This window comes from Phalangium opilio, unplaced genomic scaffold (assembly GCF_054372755.1).
Source record: "Phalangium opilio isolate 3A_F unplaced genomic scaffold, DU_Popi_V2 ptg000075l_1, whole genome shotgun sequence".
Classification (NCBI taxonomy): Eukaryota; Metazoa; Arthropoda; class Arachnida; order Opiliones; family Phalangiidae; genus Phalangium; species Phalangium opilio.
Window position 1 is genome coordinate 732,835 of NW_028324184.1, and position 26,716 is coordinate 759,550.

The 26,716-nt window shown below is 35.5% G+C and overlaps 1 protein-coding gene and 1 long non-coding RNA gene across 8 annotated transcripts in view; one reads left to right on the plus strand and one right to left on the minus strand.

Annotated features, from left to right (window-relative positions):
- The window catches only part of LOC149658613 (uncharacterized), a 123,535-nt gene that overhangs the window by 39,405 nt on the left and 57,414 nt on the right, over nucleotides 1-26,716 (minus strand). The window contains exons 2-6 of one of the 6 annotated variants that reach the window (XR_016369865.1): nucleotides 18,894-20,067; nucleotides 18,741-18,818; nucleotides 15,491-18,641; nucleotides 15,160-15,381; nucleotides 14,609-15,096 (exon numbers count right to left, since the gene is read on the minus strand). This is a non-coding gene — a long non-coding RNA (uncharacterized LOC149658613). Of the gene's footprint in view, nucleotides 1-14,244; nucleotides 15,097-15,159; nucleotides 15,382-15,490; nucleotides 18,642-18,740; nucleotides 20,068-26,716 lie in introns of those variants that run through there. The other 5 variants (XR_016369864.1, XR_016369862.1, XR_016369863.1 and 2 more) reach the window with 5 other exon arrangements.
- LOC149658615 (uncharacterized) overlaps nucleotides 1-26,716 on the plus strand; it is a 75,017-nt gene that overhangs the window by 7,386 nt on the left and 40,915 nt on the right. The window lies entirely within an intron of this gene.

Genomic DNA, 26,716 nt, shown 5'->3' on the forward strand with positions numbered 1-26,716 from the left:
TAAAGTACGCCAAAGTTCGGAGTTCTTTGAATTTTTTTTTCTTGTTCAATTTTCCAATTTCCTTTAATTTTTTTGGGGGAAATATTACGAAACTTTCTTTGGCTCAGGGCTCGTTTCCGCAAAACGTTTATGTAAACACGGGTCCTAGCCTATATTATTTGGCTTTTATCGGGGACTACGATGAGATCACGCGTCAATTTTTGATAGTTTTTCCAAGGGTCTGACCACCCATTTCATCTTTACGATTTGTATACGCGTTAGAAGTTCAAAGGTTAAGTGTTCCAGGTGGTTCAAGCTCTCAATAACCAGTGACAAACTTATGGAACATATCTTATGAACTTAGGGTATTCGATGCAACTTCATTTTTTCTTAATTTTGTCTAGAGCGTGTGTATGTGTGTATGTGTACATAATTCCGTAGCAGACGCTTTTTACCACTAAGATTCGTCCTCTGTCAACCCAATCCTCCTCCGTATCTCTCAACAAAGGCTTCAATATAAAATAATCATTCTTTTTATATTAGGAAGAGGGGTTTTATGAGGCTTAAACCGTAATCTTATCTTTTTTCGGCAATACCCCCTACATACTCTCATTCCACCCTTGACAGAATTTTCTAGCTTATTTTTAAGGATTTGCTATCATTTTGGGTTCTGAAATATATTTCATCGACTGAGCCGCTTCTTTGTTTATTCAAGTATAAGGAGAGATAAAAAATAAATATATATATATTTTTTACGAGTACATACGGTACATAGTATAAGATGCCCTCACGTATCTCAAGATGGAGAGCTTTGAACAGGGTCAAGTAGGAACATTTAGAAATGGCAACGAATTTTCTCGACGCGAGATAACGATTTTATTTCCTAACCACATCAGTTTGATTTCACTTCTTTTGTCTTTTGTTATTTTTAGGGCTTTAATTTCTTAAAGGGATAGTGAATTATTTACTAGCTGGTAAATTGGTTATGTATATTATGACCGTGTAGACCCGTTTTCAAATAGACCATTTCGACGTAACTAACACGGGGGTAAAACTCCGCCTTCCATCTCGCTTTTTGGCGCCTGCGCTGTAGTCATTTTGTATCATGAGAGTGAGCATTCCACTAAATACTTTATTAAACTGCCCAAGTACCGGATGCGAAACGTCCTTGTTTATAATTTCCCGAAACGGAGAAAGACTAACTTATCCTTCAAATTCGTTACATTATCTCGTAATACGAACCATATTCCGATATAAAAAATATAATATATAATTTAGCGCCAAAAACATCAATCAGTTCATATTTATCAGGACGTATTTAAAATATGCTGATTTTATTCTATTTTTTTACTCGAAATGACGTAAATGCAGTTTTATAGTTGTATAGTTTTCGCCGCAATTTTAGGCGCAATTAAAGCTCGCCCAGACTCGTGGCGCCAAAATTTGTACCGCGTGATCGTCAGATAGATCGCGCGCGCGCGCTAGAAAGGGGTGTAAGGAGGGGAAACACAGTTTCCCGCCAAAAACAATTCTCGAGGAATTTTCCATAGATGAAAAATACTAATTTTCTGATAATTTTAATGGTCGTATATATAATTGAATTTCTTTTTTTCATTTCTCTTGTCGCCAATAATATTTACATCGAATTAATGTAGTGTCGATAGTATATTATCCGCTTGAGGCTTGCCTGATAATCGGAAGTATTAAAAAACGTTTATGTAGCTAGCTAGCACTGTCAAGGACAAATATTTCTAAAAAAATACATCCTTTTTTCTTTTCATTTTCAAGATTAAGGGGGAGGGGAGGGGGGGATAGTTGTTGGGGACTAATATTTTGTTTTTGTAATTTCTTTTTGGTGCCGCCACCAGGGGGAGCTAGTTTTAATGTAAATTAGACGTAAAAACTTGTCTCAACGGGGTTTAAGGAATGTGGTTATGGTGGTGGTGATATTTTGCATTAGGTTGATATTGAAGTTATTTTCAAATCTGGTGTGAATTTGCTTTGGAAGTGTACCTTACCCCATGTAATACATAGTTTTCGGGTTAGGAGGATTCATACCAACCATTTGCACAAGGAGGCCTGACTTTTGACTCCATCAGGGAGTCTGGCCTCCTTGTGTAGATGGTATCAGAAGTGAGATGAGACCAGAAGTACTGAGCTAACCAAATTCTTCACTCGGCGAAAATGAATATTTTTGATAACACACGAACGGTTGGCCCTCTGGTAGCGGTTTCTGAATTTTCCCTCCAAAACGTGAGACGCTCCGTGTTGGAACTCGACCAATTTTTTTCTCTCTAGTTTTGGCGCGTGTGAAGCGGCATAAAATCCTCAAATTTGTTCACTAGTGCCAGGATCTACTATCAATGCTAGAGCCCTTCACTTCTAGTCTCATCTCACTTCTGATGGTATTAATCCTCCTAGTCTGAAAACTATTTATAAACGATGAGTAAAAATTAATACTGACCACTTAATATTATACTATTACTAGCTGTTACCCGCGGCGTCGCTCGCGTGTAATAAGAACTACCATCAAAATGATACAAAGAATGTGTAGATTTTACTGATGACTAATATTTTTGTAGCATCCTAGGAGCGAAGGCACTCGGCGTTGCCCGTCAGCCCGTCGGGACATTTTTTATTACTTTTCACGCGGACATTATCCCATAAAGAAGGGTTTTTTAGTTTTTGGCCGCCATTTAAAAAGATGGCAACAAATCGAACCCAAAAGAGCATTTAGTCTGTCTATAGGTTAAAGGAAACCCGTGTACTAAATATCTGTGAAATCGGTTGAAACGCGCGGACTTTGTTGCATAGAGAAGAGTTTTTACATTTCTGGGCGCCATTTTTTAAGATGGCGGCGGATTGCAAAAATCTTTCTTAGTACGCGCCTACTTCTTATGAGTAACGTTCCTGCAAATTTTCAGCCTTCTAGGGCAAGCGGTTTGGGCTGGGCGTTGATTATCTGTCAGTCAGTCAGTCAGTCAGTCAGTCAGGACTTTGATTTATATAGATATAGATAATAACAGGAAACAATCAAATACTATTTACATTTAATTATTCAAATCTAATCGATTTTCTTCGGGTGATTAAACACTTTGAAAAAAAGTCTATGAATGAAAAATAGCGAAAAGAAGAAAGTTATTTTTTTTTTTTTTTAGTTGATAGATAAATTTCTCCCGCTGACCTAAAGACTTACATTTTTTATTTTACCAGGAAAAAATAGCCACAAACTTATTTCACGCATGCGCGAACAGCTTCACTACTCTATACGATTATTATTTACCGGTTCCTACTTTGGATATTATAACTCGCGCATGACCGAGCAACTTTAATCTTTCTTTAAATTTTCTCTTTTTGGTAGTCACGCGTTCCACACAGAGAGAGAGAGAGAGAGTAGCCTAGCCGTGAGATTAGTTCACGATTTCAATTTTTCTTTCTTACTTTTTCTTTCTTTGGGTTTTCTTTTTATCTTTATTTCTAGTGAGTGGAGTAATTACCCATCTCGGGCTGTGTGTGTCTTACGTTTTATGCCTTTTTATTTCCCCAAAAATAAGATGAGGGTTCAAGAAAGTACCAAACTCGAGCAACCAACCGCAACCAAAGTATTTAATTCGAAACAACACATAGTGGCAGACAGCTAGCTAACTTTGTGTCGAGAAGGCTTGATGAATATTTTTACGTCACATTTTTCCCTTTAATTATGGAATTTCACGGTCAACTTGTTAAGGTCATATTCTTGGTTGAACCCTGTATATTATAAAATGGCAAAACACTAGGGGCAGTGGTACCATTGTGTTGTCCAGTGTTGGGACGTGGCGAACTCTTTTTTATATGGATGGACAATTGGTATTTTTAAATTTAATAAATTTTAATTAAGGGTCTTAGACGCTACCAAAACCCTATGACCTGATTTTACGTTAAAGGTCACCCGTTAAATCTATTCTTATCTATATAAATCAAAGTCCTGACTGACTGACTGACAGACTGACTGATAATCAACGCCCAGCCCAAACCGCTTGCCATAGAAGGCTGAAAATTTGCAGGAACGTTACTCATAAGTAGTAGGCGCGTACTAAGAAAGATTTTTCCAATCCGCCGCCATCTTAAAAAATGGCGCCCAGAAATGTAAAAACTCTTCTATGCAATTAAGTACGCGCGTTTCAACCGATTTCACAGATATTTAGTACACGGGTTTCCTTTAACCTATAGACGGACTGAATGGTCTTTTGGGTTCGATTTGTTGCCATCTTTTTAAATGGCGGCCAAAAACTAAAAAACCCTTCTTTATGGAATAATGTCCGCGTGAAAAGTAATAAAAAATGTCCCGACGGGCTGACGGGCAACGCCGAGTGCCTTCGCTCCTAGGGTGCTACAAAAATATTAGTCATCAGTAAAATCTACCCATTCTTTGTATCATTTTGATGGAAGTTCTTATTACACGCGAGCAACGCCGCGGGTAACAGCTAGTGTCTATATCAAATTCAATTGAGCTCAGAATGCAGAACTTATTGTTTTAAATATAAATAATTATAAAATTAGTTTTAATTGAATTATACTCGTAATACATTCCAATGGAAATTATTTTGTAGTTCAGGTAATGTGTATCTTAAGTAACGTATCCAGTTTTTTCGGCTTGGTGGAGCGAAAAGTGGAGAATGAATGTAAACCAAGCGAGAAAATAGGATATTAGGGTTTCTTGAGCGTTTCTAACTCTCTCTCTTCTTTAATGATTCTATCTCTGTGGAATTCATTACTTTCTCAAGGTCAAGGTTAATGTTTAAAATGAAAATGAAAATAAGGAGAGATAAAACACTTCGTGCGTATTTTAAAAATCGTTTCTGCCTTGTTTTTCTCTACCAAAATATCTTAATTAGTTATCCTCAATGTGTTATTGATCAAGATAATAGTTAGAAGCCTTTCCTCTACCGTATAGTTAAATGAATGTTTATGGCTTTTTTGATCCCGAACTGACTTCGTAACGAGGATTATGCAAATTAGGGTGTTTTGAATCGGTTTTTTTTTATTCGCTGCCAAAATGGTTATCGAGTTTTAAGTGAAAACCGTAGAATTTTTATTTTAATTTGTTTACGTCGTGTTTACATGGACTATATACGTATTTCTTTCTGACAGAAAGAAATTAGGTGTGTTTTTGTTTTGATGTTTTTGACAACACGCGTGGCGTCTGATATCCTAAGAATTTCGCGTAGGTTTGGTTATACCGAACGCGTCATGTTCAAAGAGATAGTGACATTAAAAATATTCGTAACTCGAAATAATACGGTGATTTCTGATGATTAAATTAGTTTTCTAAAAAGTTCCCGGAACATAACATTAAGCAATTATGGTTGAAACAGACTTAGCTAATTCAGGATTAAATTAAGAATAAGGTTGTTAAATATTTGACAATCCTTCCTAATTTATATAGAAATTTTTGTCGCCTAGTTGGGAAATGAAATAACAATCGTTAATTGCGTTTCAATATCTCTTTGAAAAAATTTAATTATTTAATTTGTTTACTTTAATATTTAACAACGTCCTTACAAATACGTCAAAATCAAAATTAATTAAAAATGATTGAATTCCGAGGAAATATTATATCTTAATTTTGATTACCGTTGTAATATGATTTTATTTTATTATTATTATTATTTTTTTAATTTTGAATTTGGAGTAGCCGGTAAATTCCCTGAAGTGCTGGTATCAATCAGCTGATTTCTGATTGATTTAAATGACTCACTCTCAATAAGTTATTGGTTTATATATTTTCGTATCGAGTCCCATTGGAAAAAGGTATAAACGTCAGGAAATTTTTGTGGAAAATGGAATTAGGCCTAAGATTGAAGGAGGAAAAGGGAACTATTACAACAAGTTTCTTTCAAAGAGATAGCAGCGATATATTCGTGAAAGAAATAATTGCAAAGGGGCGCGTCGTGTTTTTTTTTTGTGACTTTACGGAAGGTGAAAGGTAGCCCGCGGGTGGTTCCTCTATAATTCAATTCTGCCAAAACTTCGACTAGGGCTCGCTGTTTTTATATATACTCCGTCCACCGTGTAACAGGGAAAAACTTGCATTAATAACGTAAATTAGAAGTTTCAATGAAGGGTCGTGTTCGCATTATGGTTTTGAAAAAATATAATATATATATATGTAGTTAATTTGATTTCAATGTTTTATTTCAAATAGATAGTTATAGGCGCTAGAGAAATTTCCTCCCATCCCCCGTTTAATCTTAACTTTGAGCTAACAAGTGTTGCCAGTCTTTAATTTGCGAGGGAAAATTAGTTCTTTTCAATTCAGATCATTCAGATCCAAACCCGCATGTAAGAGATGCTCCAATAACAAATAACTGGCAATCCTGAAGCGCATGCGCAGTTCAAGTTAAGAAACGGGGTAGGGGTGATATTTCTCTAGCCCCTTCATTGCGCGCCATCTATATTTTGAACCCCAATTTACCAGAAATGTCTATCGAGATTTCTTTCTTTTTAATAGGTCAAGCATTTTGGGTCGGTACCAAGTACTTTACTCAGAACACCACGTAAAATTATATCCACAATTTTATTGTAGATTACAGGCTATCTCTACAATTTTTGGGGGTCCCGACTTTTATAATGACTTAAATTTTACGATATTCTGAGATCCCCACACACAGACACGAACTAGGCCTAGGAGAAGACCCAAATCTTTTTCTCGCGGGATAAGTGGAAAATTATTCCATTATAAATTAAACCGATCTAACCTAACCACTCTCTCTGTCTCCCCTGCCTTATTTTCTATGCTGTGGTATTAAATCCGAACGTCTCTCCTAGTCCCTATAGCTGCCTGTTTGCCTAGATAGCAGTGTAAAATTACAGCGTAGATTCTCCAAAAGAGAGAGAGGGATCTTTAACATTGACTTCCCCATACTTAAAACCACCGTCAAAAACAAGTTGATTAAGCTGACACAAGAAACCTTGATTTAAAAATTAAAAGAAAATGTAGCTGGTCCTCTAGATAGAAGTTCTCACTGCTTTAGCTAACCGTCTTTTCTTATTTATCCTTTTTGAATTTCCTCCTCAACGGACCACGTGACGCCTGTCTCCCCGTCCCCACTCTCGCCGACTTACGTGCGCGTGAGATGCAGAAACGACTGTGCCGTTTTAGTTATCTTCCCCTTTCTCTCTACTTTTACCGCTTCCTCCGTGACGCCATCTTTTGCTAATTTTCTTATTTACTCGAGCCCTGGTATTAATGTAATTCCAAGTATAGCCACTCTGCGCCGTGGTAGGTGCGCGTGAGATGCGGAGACGACTGTGCCGTTTTAATTATCTTCCCCTTTCCCTAATAGACTCTCTCTCTCTCTACTTCTACCGCTTCCTCCGTGACGCCATCTTTTGCTAATTTCCTTATTTACTCGAGCCCTGGTAATGTAATTCCAAGTATAGCCAGCCAGCCATAAAGGCTCACATGAATACCCTATTAAACTTACGAATTTTCCAGGGGTTAATCCTTTAGCCCACGATTCCTTCAAAAAGAAAAAAATCCTAACCTATCCCATCTTATCGAAAACCTGCATGCACGGAACGAAGCTACGCTCGCTAAAAGATAGACATTAATATTCGAAGCACGTGATTTTTTTTTCTTGCTTTAAGAAAGAAGCTTTTCTTAAAATACCATACTAAGAGTGAAAAAAAAATAAGTATAAAAGAGGCCCGAGATGACCGTCTTCAACTTTTACTAGATAATGTTAGGGGATATAGGGCCTAGGAGAAAACGTACTAAACCACCGAACATTTTATCCTGAATCTTGATAAATCTAGGAATACCCCTGAGGTATCTTTAACTACAGAGTTAGTTTGATTCAAAGTTGATTTTAATATAAAAAATTTCAAACTAACTTGGTATTGAAGTCGAAGTTTTGACGTGTTGAATATGAAAATTACATTCGTATTGAGAAGTTTAATATTGGGAAAGGAGGTAATAAGGAATTTAGACGCGAATTCGCACGGGCTTGACTGTATTACCGGTTTAAACTCGATTTAATTTTAAGGGGGTCATATTTTAGCCTTCTTTAAAGACCCATAATCATATTTTTACGCCATGGGGCTCCTTCTTCAGACTATAGCTAGGATTGTAGATGTACCCCTAAGGGTCCAGGGGGTGGGGGGTGCCTTTTGACGGGGTTGGTTTCACCTCCAATTTGCAGTAGAGTATAGAGTTTGATACTATTTAAGATGACGTTAGTTTAGTTTCCTATTTGGTGCATTTTTAAAGTGAAATTAACTTTTAAATTTCGTATCACCATGAAAATTCAGCGCGCGTTGGGCAGTTTGAGGTTGAAGTTGGATAGGGTTTATTCCACAAAGGGGGAGTAAACTGTAAGTTTTTTTTTAAAAAGTAGAAAAATATTTTAACTATCCAAATTTATATTTTGCAATGGTATTTGAGTAAATCGATATTTCAAATAGCGCTAAATTAGCTCAAAGTTCTATGACATCGTGACTTCTTGGATGAATAACTATTATTCATCCAAGGTGACTTTGAGTCTTCAAACTTCGAACTTCATTCATTAACCCATCTTACTTCTCCAATATTTAACTTTTCATCTTTCATATTCCCTTTTCATGAAAGTTAGCTGGCCATTTAATATTTTTATACGGCATATTACGGGTGAGATGATCTTTTAGAAGGAAAGTCTTTTAAGCTATAAAATAAGGGATTTGGTCTCGTGTTGACAATGAAGAGAAAGAGGGGGCTACTTTTGAAGATCTTTCAATATTTTTTTCTCTCTTTTCTTAAAGTTACTTTATAATATTTTATATCTACTCTATGAAAATTGCTTTTTCTTTCTTCATATTTTTTCCTCAATTTTATGTTATTTTTTTATAATATATTTTATATATGTATATATTCTCGAATCCCGGGGGCGGCTAGCTTTGATAAAACTGTTTTGTTCTTCATATTTTTGTTTACGAAAAGTCAGAAAGTTAAGATTGCATCCCGGAAAAAATAAAAATTTAAAATAAGTATTCGGAAGAAGTTGCTTCATTTCATAGAAAAAATTAATGAAATTGTTGTTTTGTTTCCTTTATTGCATTTCTATTTGTTTTAAAGTATGGTAAATTTAAAGCAATATTTCTCTATTTAACTATTTCCTAATGGGGTTAAGAGATATCTAAATTATTTTATATTTAATATAATAGACTATAAATAAATTAAAATTGTTTAATAAAGGACTGAAAATTTAACATAGTAAGGAAGGTGTAATTTGAGCATTTGCTATTGTTGATTTTTTTATGGTTTTCTTGGCGTTTCGGGAGCTTTTCATTACTCTTTCTCGTCGCCATCTTCCAAGATGGCCGCTGATTCAAACCAGAATCCCTGTTTAGATAATTAACCCTTTTACTTTAAACAATCTGTCCGCCAAATGTTTATGGTAAAGCCGGTTTTTTTTTTTTTTTTCAAAATAAGTTATCCTTATTTTGTTTATTAATAATTAAGTTAAATAAGCTAAGCTAGATTTAACCTTTAATAACGTTTAACTACAAAACATCGCGGTTTATAACCTTCGGAACAACTTATTAACAACACGATATTATCAATCTAGAAAATAATTATAAAATTAATAAAAAAAATATATATAAAATAATTACGGCAAAAACTTTATAACCAAAACTGGAAGTCAATTAGAATAAATTAAAATTAAGACCTTTAGTTAAAAGCTAGTTTTCATTATAGACGTTCAATCGTGAGTTTTCCAACCTTAAGTTGTTAAAAAAGATTCTTAGCCGATAACTATTGCCGTTTAAATTTAAAATAGATATACAGGGTGTACCAAGTAAAGGTGGTAGGACCAAAGTCTAATAGTTTCTATGGGGGAAAAATAAATTTTGAGTCGAAAATGTTTTATGATATTTTGTACCAAGGGGAAACCGTTTACAAGTTAGTGACCCGCGCAACAAAATGTCATTTAACATTTTCGACTCTTTGGTCCTATCAACCGTTTTGGAACACACTGTACTTTGTCATGGCCCGAGGGTTAACTATTATATCTATGGGAAAAACTGTTTAAGCCGCTGAAAGAATTAACTAAAATAATGAATAAAAAAAGAAATCTATAGCGGAACACACATTATTTAGCGAGATTATTCCAAGGAGAAAATCCTTGGCCTACTTCGCCGAAGTTGGCTTTTTTTTTCTTGCCGAGATATTTTGTACCTACTTAAAAATTTTTCATGTCACTCACCTTTTAGCAAGTTCTTACTTGAAAACAACCTTTTTTCGTTGAAGGTTCTTTTTCGTAACAGCTTCCGCTCCTCTCTAAGTAAGAAAGACCCCCATTGATTAATTTACGACTCTTTGTTAAAATTTTGATAGAACTTTTGACCGTTTTAGTATAAAAATTTAAAAGTTGGGATGGTTATGATTGGGGATAAACGTGACGCCGTGGGTCTCAGAATTGATGTTATTCAATTCAAAATAGGGAAAGTTGTGTACAACATTTTGTGGGAGATGAAATTTAGGCCTAAATTAACGCCTCTTAAATTGGCAATACGAAATCTATATCTATATAAATCAAAGTCCTGACTGACTGACTGACTGACTGATAATCAACGCCCAGCCCAAACCGCTTGCCCTAGAAGGCTGAAAATTTGCAGGAACGTTACTCATAAGTAGTAGGCGCGTACTAAGAAAGATTTTTCCAATCCACCACCATCTTAAAAAATGGCGTCCAGAAATGTAAAAAATCTTCCGCGCGTTTCAACCGATTTCGCAAAAATTTAGTACACTGTTTTCCTTTAACCTATAGACGGGTTGAATGGTCTTTCGGGTTCAATTTGTTGCCATATTTTTAAATGGCGGCCAAGAACTTAAAACCCTTCTTTATAGAATAATGTCCGCGTGAAGAATAATAAAAAAATGCCCCGACGGGCTGACGGGTAACGCCGAGTGCCTTCGCTCCTAGGGTGCTACAAAAATATTAGTCATCAGTAAAATCTACCCATTCTTTATATCATTTTGATGGTAGTTCTTATTACACGCGAGCGACGCCGCGGGTAACAGCTAGTTTACTATATTTTTAACTAGTTGTGTATGTCCGCTCTATTGCAGATAGAAAGCGGTAAACCTGCTATATGAGTTTCGCAAATTTGCAAGGATGAAATTTGATAAGCGGTAATTAATCTTTATTCTTTAAATTTAGCCCAAGAAAATCAGCTAACATCATGATTTTAAAGTCCCTTAACAATATACTTACCCTATATCATCCAATACTGGTTTTATTGATTGAACAACTACCTACCTAATGATTAAGCGTGTCCTTTCGCGTGATATGTCTTAACCCCTAAGCCCCCGATTTTCTTTGAAACTTTTCCGTATCTCATCTCATCTTGCGGTATATTATCTATCATTCTATCATTTTTGGTACAAATTAATCACGTTAACCTTTCCCTAGTATTTTGCTTTACTAATATACTGTCTGACTTTTTTTTTAATCAGGTTTTTAATCGTGCTGGAGACTAGTCCGCACCCCCCTGTATAGTTTTTTTCAGAAGTTGATTAGAGAGAAGAAATGAAATGTCAAGGACTAGGCCTACCAGTCTTGCTTATTGATTATACAAAGAGTGTATGGAAGATATGGGCCCCCTAAAACAAGGAAATGGTGACATATGTCGAGTCACTCAGTTGGACACATGGCAGACTTATCAAAACTAATAATTTTCCCCCATATTTCCCATTTCTTTGTTCAAATTAATACCGAAATAACAAATGATAGCTTCATTTGAATTGACTTCTGGTTCCAGTATGTACAGTCATAACATGGTAATCCCGTTTTTAATAAATGGCCAATTAATCTGGATTGTATGAAAATGGATGGTAATTATTATATACTTTATGGGGATACTCTCGACCTCCTTGAACTATATATCTTTAATTTAGTTTTTCATCTCAGCGGCGGTTAAGTAAATATATATATGGAATTAAAATATTCCTGATTGTTGTTTACCATTCCTTGAAACTTGACAAACACGCCTGTCTCTGTCTTTTACGCGGATATTCGTCGTTTACTGTGGTTTCAAATTATTTCAGGGAATTTTTAAAACCAGTTTTGTTAAAGTGTTTAACTGAAAGCAAGCGAGAAAATTAAATAACTTAATCATAATAATAAACTTGAATTTCGCTCGAGTTTGAAATTTTTTACTTAATGAGATTCTGTGGTTGGTCGGTTTGGTGGCAGATGGTTTTACAACTAGCCAATCATACTCAGGGATTTTATTAAAAAAATATTTTAAAATTTAATATATCTATAAGAATATAAAAATATTAAATTTTAATATTAATATTTTGTGAAATCTGTTCTTGCATAATTTTCTCGTAATGGAAAATTAAGTTGAAATAGCGTGAATTATTTCGGTTCACCTTCCCTTTAAGAATCTATTGTTAAAATCCACCCAACTAAACAAGTACAATTTTTTATAAATAAATACACCCTATCATTAGGCGTAATTTTATTGTGTTAAAGGTATTTATCAGTTTGTAAATACAACACATTACAATTTACAAAAACACTCTATAGAAACCCCTTTTATCAATTGTAAACTAAGAAAAACCGTAGCGTTTTGTTCGGTAATGAGGTTTCTAATTAAGTGTAAGGTTAAACGAAGGGGAAGAAAATAATTTTAGCCGCTTATCTAAAGAATATTTTAAACAATAATGGGCGTCTTTTGTTAAGACTCCTCTCTCTTTTGCTAGAATTTGTTACAGTAATTATTGCAAATTAGCCAGTTATTATTATTTTATATTTTTCGTCTTGAATTACTTTACTTCGTGTTAAAAGTAATATTTTACAATTTCCTAAAAAAAAAAAAGAATTTAAAAATATCGTATGCAGGTGTGTTCCAACTTAACTTCTAAACTATTTTAGCTTTGGGGTTTTTGGGAAGAATTTTCTAATGTTATTTAAGTTGGATATATATATTTAGTTAAAGTGCGTTTTCAGCTCGCACACACGTTTTATCGGGAATAACTACGCTTCATTGGCTCCTTCCTAACTCTTAGAGAGAGGGAAATTTAATTGGTTATAGGTTCGCTTGAGATCCCGTAAGAAAACGGGGGGAGTGAGATGAGTAAATGAAATAGCACGTACCAACGCTTTGAATATTACACCGAATTGATTTTAAATTTCTTCTAAATTTAACCGGGTTTTCTGGGGTATTGGTTTGAGCCTTGAGTGGCTAGGTTAATAGGCCAGTTCTGATAACACTGTGGGTATCCCTTTGTAGATAATGGTTTAGTTTAAGAGGGTCTGATATCTCTACCACATTTAGTCAGTGACAGCTGTTAACTTTCTAATCTTGATGCTGCGTAATATTGTTTTTACTACTTTAAATTGTTTTCAAAGATTTGGATTTTAATGAAGCCTTGCGCACCTTGTTTGATAATCTTTCAGGAAAACCGGAATTACAACTTTTCGGTTTCATTTATTTTTTGCCGGTGGTTTTTCAAGATTTTATTTTTTATTTCTTGGCAAAGGGGGCGCCTCTCGATAAATTAAACTTTCGCTAACTTACTTTCCCTCTCCTCCCCTATTGGCAACGGTTTGTTTCGGGTTTAACTTAGATTTAACTTCGCTTTCAGTTTGACTTGTCGTTGCGTAACATTTTTCCCCCTTAATTTCTTCTTCCTTTATGGTCAAACTATTAAGAATCTTCACTATATTTTTTTTCTAACAAAATATTTATCTACGTATTGGATTAGGTAATCGCCACCTAGATTATTGAATCTTAAGTTTTGGGTAGCCTTGGATGTTTGTGCGTGGGTTTGTTAGTGCCCGATGGGAATGGTGTACACAAAGAACAAGTTTTGCGATGTCGAGTTTGCATTGAGAAAGAAGCACGGTACAATTAACAGAAGTGAGATGAGACTAGAAGTGAAGGGCTCTAGCATTGGTAATAGATCTTGCATTAGTGAACAAATTTGAGGATTTTACGCCGCTTCAATCGCGCCTACGCTAGAGAGAAAAAAATTGGTCGAGTTCCAAAAACATTTCTTACCCCCTTCCCCTCAACCTAAAGCGGCGAAACACGGACGCGGGTGCTTGAATCTAGTTCGGCCGTCTATCACCGCGAGCGTCTCACGTTTTGGAGGGGAAATTCTGAAACCGCCACTAGAGGGCCAACCGTTGGTGCGTGTTATCAAGAATATTCACTTTCGCCGAGTGAAGAATTTGGTTAGCTCAGTACTTCTAGTCTCATCTCACTTCTGCAATTAATTATAGAATCCCGTACCTTTTTTTCCAGGCTTAATAAACCAAACTGTACGAGTTTAGTGTTTAACGTGAAGTAGATTTCTATGTAATTATCAAACCAGGTATAACACACGTAGATAGGTATAAGATTACTTCAACCTAATGTTTCTGGCGTTCTTATCTTCTTATTTAGCCGTAGTAAAGTTGGTTGCGTAACAGTGTCAATGGGTCTTTCTGCTTCAGAAGATTGGTTTGGTGGCTTTTCTCTCTCCTACCTTCTTCCTTCAGGCTCTTAACTTTTACTCCCCTGCGTATCTTCTTGGAAAAGGAAGAATGCGTTTCCCTACCTATAAACCCGCATCCGCTTATCTGTTGAAATATAAGTTGTTTTTTTTTGGGTGGAATTTTATTCTTTTTAAATTACTTTTTCTTCTTTTATTTTACTAGTGGGAAAGTTACAATCGAATGTATTTTATAGTTTTAAGTTATCTTTAAAAACGTTTTGAGGAAACACTAAAACTTTCCTCGTACATTTAGCTCTAATTAAGTCTATTATAAAGTTCTTTTATTTTGTGCCGAAGAAAATATATACTCAAATGTTCAACGCGACAGTTCGTTACTTACGCAATCTTCTCAGTACCAGTTTGCTCATCAAAAGGATTAGTTTATTCATTGTTCTCGGTACAAATTTGTTCTTCAAATGGTTTAGTTTACTGACTCTTCCCAGAACAACTTTGTTCTTCAAAAAGTTGATTTTGCCCAAGGTTCTCAGTACCGTTTTGTTCCTCAGAATGGTTAGTTCAGGCATTGTTCTTAGCACAAACCCAAAAGGTTTTATCCAATGTCCTCTGATCTGGATTTTCCCTCGCCTTCTTTATTTTGTCCAGAGTTCCTAAAGGCATAATTTAATTTAATTTAACCAATGTTCTCAGTATTGGTCCAATGTTCTCAATACCAATTAGTTCGCCAAGGTTTATTTTACCCAATACCAGTCTGTTGAAGATTTACTCAGTGTTCTAATATAGTTCATTAACAAAGGCACCTAATTCTTTTAAGAACCCATCATCCCCGTATCAATCCACTCAACCACTCACATTCAGACTTTCCCAGATGAATGATTATCTCTAGTTTTGTGGACCCATGGTCCTAGCTCCTAATCAACTGAACCAAATAACCTCTAGTTCCAAATTCCGAAAACATCGGAATAAATTTAGAGGATAAGATAATAAAAAGTTAAAATATGATCGCCCCGAACGACCAATGAACAACAAAAACACCTTTATTACCTTTTCCCAGTCAACTTTGACTCGGTCCTCGAGCTCTGTTCTAAGTAAGCTTCGACCTCAAAGGCATCTATAACCGTACCGTATCTTCCCTTGTCGAAATAGTCAAAAACAGTTTTACTTTAGTCAGTGAACAACACTCACCCCTGGCCCTGGTCCTTCTTTTTAAACTTAAGCCTTGGCTAGGAGGGTAAGATGTTTTTTGGGGTTGAGGGTTCGAGGCAAATAGGCAAGCAGCAAGGACGTGGCCTGGCAAACCCATAGGGTGAACGAACTATGGCGATGGGGTTACCGGGTTACAAGCCATCTTGGAATAGCAAAATAAAAAAAAAACCAACCCCCGCCCTTGTTTTTTTCCATTTCCGAAGCTAGAATCGCGAATAAAAAGCCCCTGGGGTGACCCATGACCTTTTATAGTTAGTTGCTTGCCATCCCTTTTCCCGATGGTGCGTGCATGGCCTCCTTTAGAGGGGTGTAGGGATAATATATGCTCTTAAAGGAGGACCCCCTTTAACTTTTTTTTTTTGCAAGGAGATTTACCCCCAGGGTTTGTGATAAAAAAATCAGACATTTCTTTACTGCTGCTGCCCAAAGTTTGGGGTTTTAAACTGGCGTGAAGTTTAAGGGAAAGGTGCCGTAGCCTAGCAACGGGTACTTACTTAAAAAGCTCTAGGCTGTTGGATGAAGTTTGGTTTTTTTTTAAAGGGCGAGTGAATTGATAAACAATGTGTTGTTTTCAAACTAAGAGGATTGATACCATTTACACCAGGAGGCCATTTCGCTCGTACAGGGACCCTTGGTAGTGATTAGCCAGCCCCTCGACCTGAACTGATTCTAGGGCGGTATGGTATTATTGGTATTCAGTGGTCATAGGAAACCCCTTCTCTTTTTTGCTTTAGTTGTATGGAATAAGGGGAAATGGGACCTGAGAAATGGGCCGGAAACTGGTCGTAAAACCGAACTCCCAAAATTTTGTACACTGTATCGGCCTGCGCGTATAATTGACCAGCTGGACATACACTCCGATCGATCGTATAGAGCCGCTCCCTTTTCCTAAAAAATAAACGTATGGCCAAGCTTCCAACTTTCCAGAATGCTCTAGAGAAGATTCTAGGAAACTTCCTATGATCGTCGTAAAGATTAGGTTTTGAAAGATACCGAAAATTGGTTACGAAACGACGGGAAAAAGAGTTAACTCCTTTTTGTAAGATTTGGGTAAAAAAAACCCCGAAGTTAACGAGGTGGAAAATTGTTTACAACCTTGAAATTTGATTTCCAATTATAATTGGAAACATTACTGTTTTCTTTTACCGTATGGGATAAAGACGTCCATTCTTCAAAGTATAAAATTGTCTTGTTGAAGAAGAAGAAATTTATACTGTTTGTTAAATTGGTGAATATCGCGGCACTGTTCTAACACTAAAGGTTTCCTACTGGTTTTTTTCTTCCAGTTTTAGTTTTATTCTTGAAGCAAGATGTTTGATGGGTGTAAAAAATTAGGATTTCAAGGTCATAAACGACATTCAATAACATACGTTACTTACCATTTATCACAATCGTGGTAAATCCCAAAACGGGACAAGTAGTGACGGGCAACTGAAAACATATTTCAGATTTCTTCCTTCCATCCGGGGAAATTCGAAAGAAGAAGAAAGAGAAAGAGGTTATTTTTAGAATTGGCCAACGTGCAAACAGATCGTATCTTTCGTTCTTGGGAATGAATGTTTCGCTATGTTCTTCCGGAAACCCATGGTTGATCGTTGCGATGCGGAATTGGTTCTTTTCAAATGAAACGCCATTATGCCACCGACTGTAACCACCCCATACTTGGAAAGCCCCTTGCCCCTTAGAACCACCACTAAAACTGTTCTACTCTTTCTAGGAAACGCTTGAAAAGATTTTTCCCATTTTCTTTGTCAATATATTCTCGCTTGGGACCCATTACCGAAAAGCGCGTCTTTTTATAGTTACCATTCCTACAGAATCCCCGCACAGTGGGTCAGTGGGACAAAACGAAAACTTTCTCTTTTGAAAATCCAGCGACAACGTATCTCGTTAATTTTTAACGCGGACCGCGTCTGTTAATTCTAAATGTATCCGCAGTAACGGGTTAGGTTGTCGTCGCGTTGGCTTGATGATAAAACGCCACCAAGACTGTAATCTTTTCCAGAGATTTCTCTCTCTCTCTCGATTCGCTTTTCAAAGAAATAGAAATTCAAGGACGCCGGACACTCCTCGTTACTTTTTATAGCTTGGGCTTCTGAGGTTGGTTTCAGTTAGGATTTGCAGTGACGTTGCGAGGCTTAGCAGCGTGTTAGTAGGCTCAATTTAAATATTTTGAAATTTGGTTTCTAGAAACAAATCTACGCGGTGAAAACTGTCACCACCGTCCACGCAACGTTGCTTGACTTGTTATTGGTTGTGACAACAACATTTTAAATTAAGATTGTGAAGGAATCGGTGACGTTACCAGGCCTGGAACAATCAATGTAAATAGGCTTAGCTATTTCAAACTCTTGACGACTTGGTGGCATTATCATTACTAAGCCTAATTTGAAAGTTATTCCGTTACTGATGTACTGCTAAGCCTAATTTCAGACCCGTGTAAGCCAGTGTCTTTACCCAAATGTTCCTGAGCGAGAATGAGAATAAAAACCCATACAAATTCCAACACATCCATGTTGAAACTTTGACCATTTTGAGTTCTCCATATGAGATGGACCATTTCAAATATTTTGGCTTCTTTCTTCGAATGAATCCGAAAATTTCCTTTACTCTCTAGTACTTTAGATAAATCTTTCGTACCCTCCCTTATTTCCACATTGCCATACGATTCCTTCCTTCGTACATACACGGTTACTTATGGAAACTTTTCTACCCTGAGGGAATGTATACACATCCATATCTGCATGACTACGCCGCTTTCCAATGGCTTTGTGTAAATTTATTCCCCTTTATGCCCTCGGGGATCTCTGGTATTTCTCGCTACCAAGGAAAGGATGAAGGACCCTTCACACATGAGCGACAGAAAACCAATATGGCGCGCCACTATTCCTAAGGGTGTACTGGGACCACCATGATAGAACGAAGCAAAATGGACCAAGCTAGATTTGCCCTCGTTGTTTTAAAACAAGAAGTTTGACAATGTCGTTTGCTTGATAAAGGGTTAAGTTGAAACAAAGGTTAGTTACCAGTCCTGCACCGAAATCTTTACCAGTCCTGCACCGAAATCTTTATGTTTGTTGTCACATACCACCGGATGTTTTTCCCGAAGAAAGCAAGATGGTCAAATACGAGATTCTCGAGATTTTATGGGACATCCTTGCTGGGTCTACCCAAAAAGCTATTATATTATTGGTAGCGTGAAGTTTGTGAACGGACGTTTAAGATAAAATTTCATATCCACCCCTTTTCTGGCCGCGGAATATCCACTTTTCTTTTCAACATTACGGATTCCGTAATTATACTCTTCCCCTTTTCAGGAGCGAGGAGCGAGAAGCGGGGTTTTATCTAGGAAGAAGCCTTATTATAAATCCCTAGCTTAGACTTCTCGGCCTCGGCAAAAATATGGATGGAAAAACACCATTATCAAGTTTAGATACCGAGAAAAATAAGTTAAAACCTCTCTATAGCCCGAGGCTAACTTAAGACCTTGTGTTTTTCAAATTACTCGAGTTAATTTTGAAGCAAGAAAGGGTTAACAGGGTTAAATACAATTTACACACACTTACGATATCCAGTTATGGATAGAAAGTGGTTAAGATTGTTTATCACTGCAGCTATAAGCACTTCTTTTGATTTATCGGTTTTTTTTTTAAACTTGACTTTTGAGTTGAGCATGCTGTTTATGAATATTTTAAGTTCAATAACAACTTGATTTTTTTGGGGTCCTGAGAGTAACAAAGGATTATTCGATTTAAAAATTTCTCAAGTCCAAATTTAATATTTAACGCCTTAAAATGGCATTTCCTAAAAAAATTCTTAATTAGTATTAAAACTAGATTAAAAATTTACTAATTATAACCCTTTTTTTCCTCTATATATTTAACCCAAACTTTAAACCAGTTAAAAACTTTAAAAAAAATTCGGTCATTTCCGCCGATCAGGCTAGCATTTTAATTTCAATTAATTTAATGCTTTGACTTATTCTTTAATGAAAATTAATAATTATCATACGATAGAGAGAGCGAAAAATGTCTTTGAGCAGTCTGGGTGACGCCGTTCCTACAGTCGTTTAACGTCAGAATAGTAATTAAGTATTATACATACCACACTGAATTAAACCTAGTGTCTCGTGCTAAACTCTCATTAACGAAAAGATCTAGCAATAATATCAACCAGCAATCACATTACGGTTCGTTCGGTGTTATAGAAAAATAGAAATCTCGATTTCAAGCGACGATTAAAGAAGTGTTTTCACACATTGGAGGAATAAAATGCGAAGTTGATATAGTCTGCTATTACGAACTTTCTCCTCGTATCTCTTACCTCGGTTTTGGCGGCCATATTGGAAGTCGTCAGCTCAGGCCATTTAATTTAGACTACCAATATTGACGTCACGTTCCCGTAAAGGGACCCACCTGTAAACAAGCCAAAAAGGCTTAGTGTGGACATCCCTTCGTAGACAAAAGCTTAGATTATTCCGTTAAGAAACGGGCAGGGGGTAGGAATTTTCTCTAGCCCCTTTTACACGCAATATTTGCAGCGTTACTCGTAAAATGGCATGTCCTTATTTCGTTACTCCAAGGTAGTGCAGATGCCAAAATATTAAATATCATTAATTTTCTACGAAATTCGCAAACCTTCGTTTCTATAAAATCTATTTTCTAATATACCGGTTTTAGACATAAACTTTCCCGTATTTTTAATGGCAAACGCTCGCTACCAATTATGGATTATTATTATTACATTATTTTTATTCAGTTAACAGGAAATCCTACTAATTACTTAAGTATTCAATGTTTTTATTAATCTAAAAAAATGAAGAAACATTTCGAGGAAATTATAATTAGTTAATGCTAAATTATATTGGTTAATGAATGTTGATCTCAATATTTGATTTATAACTACACTCAGGAGGCTAAATAAATCGCACTGCCTCTAGCGGCCGTATTTTGCGCGAAGGAAATTACCTAAGAGGCGCCTGTGTGTTTGCTTTGCTCCAGTAATTTATGGTATAGTCTATGTTTTTAATTTTCTCCGCGCATCTCTTTGCTAAGCCTAATTGTTTTGCTAATTTCAAGTGCCCAAAAATAATTAATTACCGAATTTTCTAAGATAATAACCGTAATTAATTTTAATACTTTAAAGTTTGCGAATATTATACAAGGTCTATCTTAGTTTTACATTTTAAAGATAAAACGTTACTCACTAACCAGGCACGCACAAAAATGCCTAAAAAATAGACCTCAGGTATATAATAAAAATACTAGAAAAATCCTCCTGAGCTATTGGGGGGTTTTTTTTTAATAAAAAAACTGACGCCCAGAATTTTTTTTTTTTTAAGAAAAATTGCCTTTGCCTTTTTGAAAATTACGAAATCTTGCTTGCATTCCCGCTTTATTTTATATCTCTCCTTGGTTTCTTTGAGGGATTGGACATTTTCAATGTTTCCTATACAATTTTATCCGAATCTATGCGGCTTTTATATGGAATATGTTAAACCCCTCCTTATCCGTAGGCATCTCGTGTTTTGGCTCTCTTCTTGCGCGTCTTTTGAATTTAGGCTTAGGTAGAGAGAGACCGTGGTTGAGCGCTGTTGGACCCCTACTGAATTAAATTCACCACTCTAATGGTAAATGAGGGGTAAAAAAATAAAGCTGGATTAAAAGAACTAGTTTTATACGTAACGAAACTAAGGGAGAAGAGTGCGTCAGTCTTTTCGGTGAGGGGAGTTGGTTAAGTAACTTGGAATGAATACTGAAATTTCGCAATGTTTAATTCTGCTATACAGGGTGTTTGTGAAAGGTCCATCAATAATGAAAGGGCGTATTTATTGGGTCATTTTGAGTCGAAAATGTTCTATGACATTTTTCCGTCCGGGCCACTGTTTTCAAGTTATGATTGGAGTAATTTACGGATGACCCCCTTAAATTTAATTAAGAAATTGAAAGACAGCGCTAATTTAATGAAGGGGTCATCCCTAAAATATTCAAATCATAACTCGAAAACCGTGGGTCGGACGGCAAAATGTCATAGAACATTTTCGACTCAAAATGGCCCAATAAATACGCCCTTTCATTATTGATGGACTTTTCGAAAACACCCTGTATGTTTTGTAGGTAGAAAAATTTAAATGAATGATTGGTCGAATGACGATTGTAGGGAATATGGAGTATCCATTGTAGCTAATGGCCTTACGACCAACTTGATTTATATATATTGATATTTTTAATTAAAAACTTATTTTTATTAAAATAATTTATTGTAACTTTTAATTACTGAGAAGGTTCAGACGTTCCAGAGATTAGCCCCAAAAAATTACCTCTTTATATTAGTATTGATAAAGACAAAACATTCTCATAAATACAAACATCTAAAAATATATCCATCATCAATTTTAATTGACGCGTAACCCTTGCTAATATTACATCGTCCTTAAGAGAGAACATTTTGTCGAAATGGGACAGTTCTATTAGCGTATAATGTCACGCTATTAATCCGTAGTAATAATAAAGAGAAGAAAAAAAATTCAAGTCATTTAAGAGTTGTTGCATCACGAAAACGTTTCCTTAAAAGAAACAAAAGTAAAAACAAGTATCCATTTTCGGTTTCTTTTTTAATTGGTAGTCTTTCTTCGAAAATGAATAGAATCATTACGGAGCAGAGACCACTCACTCTCTATCTCGCTAACTTAACAACTGAAAAATATTCTTGGAACGAATTCAAGGTGAAACCCCCTTCACCCCCAACCCCCTTTTTTTCATCATTTTGATATAATAGCAATTGAAAATTCGTGTATATTGCTTGAATGAGATACTAATGGGGTACAGAACCCCCGTAAAATTAAGATTCCGTTTCATGGCACTGCTATTTTTATGCATGTATATAAATATCTAGGTTTTATTATGATAATCATGATGTATTGAAGAAAGAGTATCCTTGAATAGATTAACCATTTAAGAAAATGCGCGAAAACATGTGGTGCGAGAGAAATCACGTGTCCATTTTTTTTTTTTTTAATAATTGAAATTAGGCTTAAATCGTAAACGTTTTTGAGAAATTTAAACTTGACTATTAACTGAAATTACGCTACAACAAGTTGTGGCTACGAGACAGTATTAAGCCTAACCAAAACTAACCTAAAATAAGCCTCTAGAAGTACCATTCAAATGGTTTTATTTACATAGATTATTTTATGTTTTAACCCCTATCTTCGGCTCGTGCATATTAATACTCGAGTAAAGAATAAATGCGGTGTTTCCATCATTCCTATAGCTTTAGTCATCGGAACGACTCATTTTTTTTTGGCATTAAAATATATAGCATTGTTATTGAAACTTCTTCTAGTTGCGTATTGCGCTATCATTGAGAAAAATATGGAAGAGATAAATGATTATAGCCCTGGCAATTCGACATTCGATGAAACATAATAAAAAAAAAATATATATATTTTTGTCTGGGCATATAGTGATGGTACGACGGTGTTTTTCGTGATAGAATGATGGTTCGTCTGCTTCTCTGTCTAGATATATACTGTACCTTCTTCTTTTCCTCGTGCCCCACTACTAGTATACCGACAAGAGTTAATCAACCGGGAGTTTGCGCCTCCATTACTACTCTGGAGAGTGTGGTCACGCGTTGTTCTGCGCCTTAGAGTCGTGTTTATCATTGTCTAAACACTGACTTTCCGCGTACCTAACGCTTGGGGGGTAAAAATGCGAATGAGAGTCGGTGGTCTTTTACTCCTCTTTGATTTACTCTTGATAGTAAAAGTTAACGGCATAAGAAAGAAGGGCCTCTCGCTTTTTAATCTTACCCGACAAAGTCCAGTTTATTTTTTTTTTCTTAATACTCTACGTGCTATTCCTTAGAAAATAATCTATAGTCGGGGCCCCATAATTTTAGTCTTTGGCCAAAAAAATAAAAGATATTGTAAGTCTATGGAAGAAATACTGCATCGATATCAAAAAGTCATGATTAACGGATACTGCGGTAACATTTCGTATATTTCATGTATTTTCTATTAAAATTATTATTTTCTTTTTCTTTTATGGGAAGGAATGATTGATTTAAAGGGATTGTGAAACGCAGACCTCTAAAATGAGAGAGATTGTCTGTAAAAGAATTGATTTACGATTTATGGGCAACGTATTGACTGATTTAATATAGAAAACGCATTTATTAGTCGCTACTACGTAGTTAAAGGTTTTCATCCTTAAAAAATGGTATGATTCGGTTGTGAATAGCGTTTAAAGGACATGTTCTCCGATTTGTCGGCCAGAAACTTGGCTTACAGGAGTATTTACCCCATACTCTCACCCTCGACTGGGATTAAGTTGATTCGAATTCTAATTCGGGAAAACAATAGCTTAGCTTTGTAAATGATTTTAAGACCTTTGTTTGTTTGAACTTCTGTATATAGTCAAGTATTGATCAAAGTGTTCATGATATGGATATGGCAACATTTGAAAATTTCAAAATAGTTTTATACCCAAAATTATTCCATGATCGAGATACTTAGGGTAAACCCAATTTAAATATGTCAGCTTAAGTTTAAAATGTTATCATCTAAACGCAAAAAAAAAACAAAAAAAGTAAAAATTGCGATAAACATATTTCGGTGTCAGCAAAAATAACTTATATCTAAATATTAATTTGAAGTCGTTGTACGATACCATAACTTTTAATCAACACTCACGCCCTCTTTATAACCTGATAAAATAAAATTAACGCAAATAGAAAAAAAAATGTTACAGTTACGTCAAATCGTACGATATGTTTATTCTTATTTTTCGTCATACTTTTGTCCTATCTCGTCACTCGAGTCATACTTAAGAAGTTGAAAGGGTCTTGAAAAAACAGTTTTCAATTTATTGGAAAGCGACGACGTGGGTGAATACACGATTCGCTTGTTTAAAGTTTGATATGTAAATTTAAAGTAAAATTTAAGCGCACCATAAGTTAGTTAGACGGGTTCATACTGGTTTATACTGTCATAGAGAAACGAAAGGAGCTGAAATACTAGGCCTAGTCTTGGAAAATTCTTGAAATGAGTTGTCCATGCACCAACCAAGAACTTATGAAAAGATTAAGCAAATTACTACATTGCGTATCATTATAAAGTCTTGCGCAATTATTTTTAGATTTCGTATGATTTTTTTTTAATTTTTATTTTTCCTACGTGGTTATGATTAATTTTATATTAAAAATTTCCTTCTTTCACAAAAAAGCGGATGTCCGTATTGTTGAAATATGAACTGATTTTTCCCCATTTTTAATATAATTTCTTTAAACTTTACATTTTAATATTTCCTGTCATTCAATATCTTTCGCAAAAATATGATGGATATTATTATTAAACTTTATTAATTTTTATAGAAGTAATTTAACTTAATTCCCCTTGTCTATGGGATATAGCGAACCAAATATAATAACCTATAGTGTAATCTGTTAAAAATCATAGGAGTTATTTCGTATTTAAACCTTCCTTTCCGCCATTTTTCAAGATGGCAGCCGATTCTGAAAAAGGTCCTTCTTAGCACGTGCATACTATTAAGAGTAACGTGTCCCTGCAAAATTTCGACCTTAGTATTGTTTACTAACTTTAAACGAATTAAATTACGGTGTGTGTGGAACTAGTTATTAACTAAAGCGGTTTTCGTGGTTTTATAGCGTATTTACTGACGTTGTTGTGAAATAAATAAAGGGCTAAGATCATTGTACACACCAGGAAAAATAAAGATAAAACGTTTTTAAAATAATTACACATCCAAATAATAAAATAAAATTAAAAAGGTGGTTCTAGTTTCCTTTAAAGACGGCGGGAAGAACGTGTCATGGAACTTCGCCAAGGAAAATATTCCACCTACGGATTATGACTTTGAAAGACTTGTGAAAGAAACCATTAATTTAAATTTTGTTTGCTTTGTTTTTATGGTTACGCTATACCAGGATAACTTTTTTTTTATCAATTTTAAATACTCCTCTAAGATGTCGGATACTTTTTTTACGGTATTTGAGAATGAGGTAAATTGTTGGGGTGTCAGTGAGTCGCGGTCACAATATTCGTGAACTAAACTGAACTAGATATGATGGTAGGAAATAAGAGTTTGGCGTGTAGAACCGACACGTATTTTTATAACGTAAACATCTCTATTAATCATAAAATTTACAAAAATTTGAGATGCCCTTGAACAGGACCACGTGGATAGCTACTTGGGGAATGTAGGTACCACCGCGATGATATTTAGAGACGTGGGAGGAGGAGCTTGTATTATTGACGTCACCCATTTCCTGAGCGTCGTAAAGTACCCGCCCAAAGGTCAAAGGTTAATTAGAGAAGGTACAAAATTTCTGACGGTAGTAGACAACAACGTGAAAGTTGTTTTTAAACAAAATTATTTATTAAATTTCGTCGAATTTTAAGGAATTTTGACAAATGCTATATCCCTTATCAAAGCCGACGTAATCAACTAAATTTCCAAGGGGTAATGAAATTTTTATTTCAAATAGGCCTGCACTATTCTTTATTTTATTTTCACTTATGATCAAACGCCGCATCGTATCGTATCAGATAACCAAACACCACACACGCTTTGAGCAACGTGCCTGACTCGAAATAAAAATTATCCTTCGTCCGGAGCAGTTTATCTATTTCGAAATACGTTCTAAATGACACTTGAAAGAAAGAAATAATTTCGTCTCTACCCAAGCAGCAACCAACGTCTGTTCATTATCTTATGAGACTTTATCGTGGGCCGTAATAATTTCTTCTTTCAAAGAATATGGGCGAAAAAAATAAAAAAATACTCGCGTTATCAAATACGTCGAATTAACTAGACTTTAGGGTGCCCGCCAAAAGACGAGACATCTTTGAATGGCCTCCCTTTTTTCGTTTTTAAGCACCTGTTTTTTTAATAAGACCATGGTTGGTTTCTACCCAAAGGGATACTGAAATACAAAAATACCCCTATCAGAGGCATATAATAACAGACAGAATGCGAGGCTCTTAAGTCGATGGATGAAATGAAGGAAGAAATTGTTTGATACAGCCGATTTAATTGAGAG